General features: G+C 55.3%; 1 non-coding gene across 1 annotated transcript; it reads right to left on the reverse strand.

Annotated features, from left to right (window-relative positions):
• Positions 1 to 2,652: 2,652 nt before the first annotated feature.
• Positions 2,653 to 2,724, reverse strand: TRNAA-UGC (transfer RNA alanine (anticodon UGC)). Its single transcript has one exon. It is a non-coding gene; the product is annotated as a tRNA-Ala (tRNA).
• Positions 2,725 to 4,712: the final 1,988 nt, after the last annotated feature.

Raw genomic sequence — 4,712 nt, forward strand, 5'->3', positions numbered from 1 at the left:
TTGTAATGTGCATGATGTTGTCCTGGTGCTTTAAAACCCCCTGAAGCTGTTCTCCACAGCTGCTGAAGGAATTCTAGCTTCCTAACAGTCACTGCTGCCCAGCAGTTAGGCACACCCCAAGGATGTCCCCAGGGGAAGCAAGCGGTTCAGCCTCTCCTCTTACCAGGAGCATAGGCCAGGTCATAGGCGAGGCCGGGAAGCTCTGCAATACTCCGCAACAGATGGAACACGGGCCTGCGAACAGTGAGAAGAGCACGCTTCCCACCACCGACTTGTTCGGTTACTACGTCAAATGTGCCAAGGCGAATAACTCGGACTCCCTGCAAACAGGAAGGAAGAGAAGAACGATGAGACTGGCAGCTGGACAGGCCGGGCACTTGCCAGGGCGTGGGGATGGTGCTCGGTGCCCTGCTCCATCCTGTTGTACAAAGGGGACAGACAAAGCGCTGGACAAAGCTTTGGAGAAACCTTGGGGCCCTTCTTTGGAAGACCTTTCCAGATGCTTTCATCCCCCTCCTCTTCACCCTCTCAACTCTGCCAGTCAAAGCAGAGAAGTCATCCCACAGACACACAAGCTCCAGGAGAAGGCTTCCTGGAGCAGGCCCCGCAAGGCACACCCACCTGGTTCCGCATCAGTTGCCGCACAATGTAGTCAGACACCTCTTCCCAGACAGCAAGCTGCTCTGGAAGAGAAGGGAAAGACCCGTCATGCTCTGGGGGCAGCTCTCAGCTGCTCCGTACCTGCCTCAGCCGGAGGATGAGCAGTGCGAGCGTCCTCCAAGAGCACCCCCTCCCCAAACAGGCCCCATTCCCTACAGGGGCTGAGGTGGGCACTGCCTCCAGGCGATACCCTGCCAGACCTGTGGAGGATCCCTGCTAGACCCGAGGAGGATCTCCGGAAGGCCTTACCCCAGCTGGGGAGTGCTGGCACCCCCTGTCCACGCCGTGTCCCGTGGCCAGCGTCCCAGAGCTCCATCCTGGTCCTGCGTGCTCTGGGTCACCCCTGCAGCGGCAGGTGATGAGGAGGCAGCTCCTCTCCTCTTCCTCATCCTCCTGCACACAGCAGGATGGGGCTGAATGGGGCACTCGGGGTGTTTGCTTTGGAGTCCTCCTTTGCTTCAAAAAGGTTTCCGTGGCAGCCCTGCACTTTGCCGCAGCAGCACCTGGCACTCAGGAGCACCCACAGCCCTCCCAGCTGTCACTGCCCACAGCCAGGAGCACAGCTTGGGTGGCTCCTCCCTGTCCCCTCTGCACCAGGACCTCCTCTAGTACAGTGCCAATCTGCCCCACTTGCTACCCACTCTCTGGGTCCTCCTAAAACATCTATTGGTTGTGCAAGGTGAAAGCAAGGAAGAGAAAGGGCCAGGAGGGGTGGACTGAGACAAGAAGGGGCCACACAGACCTGGACCAAACCCTGCTGGTACTGCACTAGCCAGGGACCCAAAGAGGGTCGCAGGCATCTGTGACTGCCCCACTCCATCATTACATCTGACTACCAGAACTTATGGTTCTGGCAGGTTGTCCAGGGCCAAACTTAGGGGGTGGGGGCACTGAGGCAATCAGAAAATTGCAGATTCAGAGAAAGTTGGGGAGACTCCACAACCTCTCTGGGCAGCTTCTTCCAGTGCTCGTTACTCAAAAAAGAAGTTTTCCCTCACACACAGGTGGAACTTCCTGTGTTTCAGCTGGCGCGCACCGCCTCTTGTCCTGCTGCTTGGCACCACTGAAAAGAGTGTGACCCTCATCCTCTTGACACCCTCCCTTCAGGTACTTGTACACGTTGATAAGATCCCCTCTCAATCGTCCCTTCTACAGGCTGCCACTGCCCTTCTTGGCCACAAGAGCACATTGCTGGCTCATGGTCAACTTAGTGTCCACCAGCACTCCCAGGTCCTTCTCCGCAGAGCTGTCCTCCAGCAGCTCAGCCCCCAGCCTGCACTGGTGCATGGAGTTATACCTCCCCACGTGCAGGACTGTGCACTTGCCCTTGTTGAACTTCATGAGGTTCCACTCCCCCCACCTCTCCAGCCTCTCCAGGTCTCTCAAATGGCAGCACAGTCTTCTGATGTATCAGCTGCTCTTCCCAGTTTATTACTGTTGGCACACTTGCTGAGGAGGCACTTTGTACCTTCGTCCACGTCACTGGCGACTAAGTTGAAGAAGACTGGCCCCAGTACGGAGCCCTGGGGGACATCACTGGCCTCCAACTAGACTCTGCACTGCTGATGACAACCCCCTGAGCTCTGCCTTTCAGCCACTTCTCAAGCCACCTCACTGGCCGCTCATCTAGCCCACACTTCTTGCCTATGAGGATGCTATGGGAGACAGTGTTTAAAAGCTTACTAAAGTCAAGGGAGACAACCTCCACTGCTCTCCCGCTATCTCCCCAACCACTCATTCCATCATGGAAGGCTAGGGGTGGATGAACAGTGATTCCAGAGCTTATGGGTGAGGATGACTAGGCAGGCTAACATGGCAGACATTGCTGTAGGTGTTTACAACAAGCCACCAGCTCAGGAAGAGGAAGTTGATGAGGCTTTTCATGGACAGCAGGAAGCCGCCTCCGGATCACAGACCCAGGCTCACCCAGGGGACTTCCACCACCCTTATATCTGCTGGGAAGACAACACAGCAAGGCACAAAAGCCCTCGCTGGAGATGCTGGGGACTGAACCCAGGACCTCCTGCATGCAAAGCAGGCGCTCTTCCACTGAGCTACATCCCCTTACACATGGCATATGTCGTTGGGGGCTGATCTTTAGGGTGCCCTCTCCTCCCATGCCATGTCCCTGACAAGCACAGCACCCTTGTGCCCTGCTGCCCTCAGACCCTCCCCAGAAAACTCCATTCAGACCCTCCTGCCAGGCTGCGGGGGAAGCTGGCCTTGCCTCTGCCCTGGGACTGCTCCTGCACAGGACCACCCCACAGAGCGCTGCCCCTTCAGCATCTCTGCAGCTAATTGGGTCAGGGGGAGAGTGTCGCTGCAGGCGCTGCTGCCAGGCTCTGGCCCTGCCAGGGGAGGCTCGATGGAGAGGGGCAAGCCCCTTCCCTGAGTCACCTCTGCCAGCGCAGGCAGCACTCCTGTGTGCGTCACCTGTGTCCACGAGGGCAGCAGCAGGAGGGAGTGGTGTGAGGGAAATGCCCTCCCCAGGGGGATGTGCCCACAGCTCCGATTGCCCCCAGGGTGTGGGGTGGAGGGAGCAGGGGAGCAGGCAGAGCTGGTGCTGGGCAGGGAGCTGCCCAGAGCCCCTCAGCCAGGCTCCAGGCCTCCCCCTGCACCACGCTGCCCACCAGCACCCAGCCATGGGCAGAGGGCAGCGTCCCCCTGCCTGGGGCTGGGTACGGGGTTGCGCTCAGGGACGTTCCCATTCTTGCAGCACTGAGACTGTGCTGACAGTGGAGCCCCCGGCACAGACCCAGGTGGGGGGGTTTCTGTGGCGCAACACGCAGAGCGTTCGGATGTTAACTGAAAGGTTGTTGGTGGAACCCACCCAGGGACAGTGGAACAGGGAATGGAGCCTGGGGTTGCTGATTTGATTCCAAATGGAATTACAGTATAATGGCCTTCCCCTTGAAATACCCCTTCACCGCCTGTCAGGAAAGCAAAACTGGACCCCCACGGGAACACTGGCATTCTGTTGGAATGATGCTGTGGAAACCCTCCAAGAGCCAACAAGACTCAATGACAAGGGAGAGGATCTTGGGAAACGGTATTGCAAAGGACAACCAGCTCCAGGCAAATAACCATGAGGAAACCACAACACTTTGAAGAACGTCAGGAACAGAGAGGACAAGAAGAGCAGAATAACCCAGAGGAACCGAAAAGTTCATTAGGGCTTATTAACCTATTAAAGTGTGCTCCCCAAAATGAATAATGAGATGGTAATGACATGATAATGATGTTACCACCTTCTTCTCTGCTTCCTATGCTAATTAGCATGGATGTTCAAGCACAAGCACAGAGCAAGTACGTGATGTGATAAAACTGTAACCAGCAGAAAAATCTGTATAAAGTACTCCCTGAAAAGTGTTTATAGATAAAGAATGAGAAAGGGAGAAGGTGTGCTAGCTTTGTGGATCTACCACCTAGCACCCATCCCTGTGCAGAAATGAAATAAACAAGTATCTCGATCCTGTGTGTCTGTTGGTTGCTTGCACATCCGGTAAAAGAACCCAGTTTGGGGACCCAAACACTGATACAGCCCCAAACAAGCCACCATGCCTCTGGGTCCGTGCTCCTTTTCCCACAGAACAGTCTGGCTCACTTGCATCACCCATCTCATCAAAATCTGCTGCATTTTCCCATGCAGTAGGTGTGCTCTGACACTTTGTCTCTATGTACGATCTGGTCGACACAGTTTTCAGTTTAAAGCCTGTTTGCATGTGTTCATACATGTCTGTCTGCATGGATACATAGTTATTAGTTACATGGCAGCCTATTCCACCTGGCTCTGTATTCTCTTCCAAACTTCCTTTTCACCAGCACCCGGCAAGCCCAGAGGACAGCACCAGCTATCACTTAGGCTCCACATGGCCAGGTATGCTGGGAGGCTGCTGGAGACTCCCTGGGAGCTCCATTTACAACAGTCTTACAGATAGTCCAGCACATGCACCAGGTTTTTGGCTTGCACATTCAGAGGGATGCAGACATGTATTTTTGAGTTTCATTTCATTTGCCCTCTCCAGGTTCTTTTTCACTTCTGTGCCCTTCAA

The sequence above is a fragment of the Rhea pennata genome, unplaced genomic scaffold, assembly GCF_028389875.1.
Source record: "Rhea pennata isolate bPtePen1 unplaced genomic scaffold, bPtePen1.pri scaffold_26, whole genome shotgun sequence".
Lineage (NCBI taxonomy): Eukaryota > Metazoa > Chordata > Aves > Rheiformes > Rheidae > Rhea > Rhea pennata.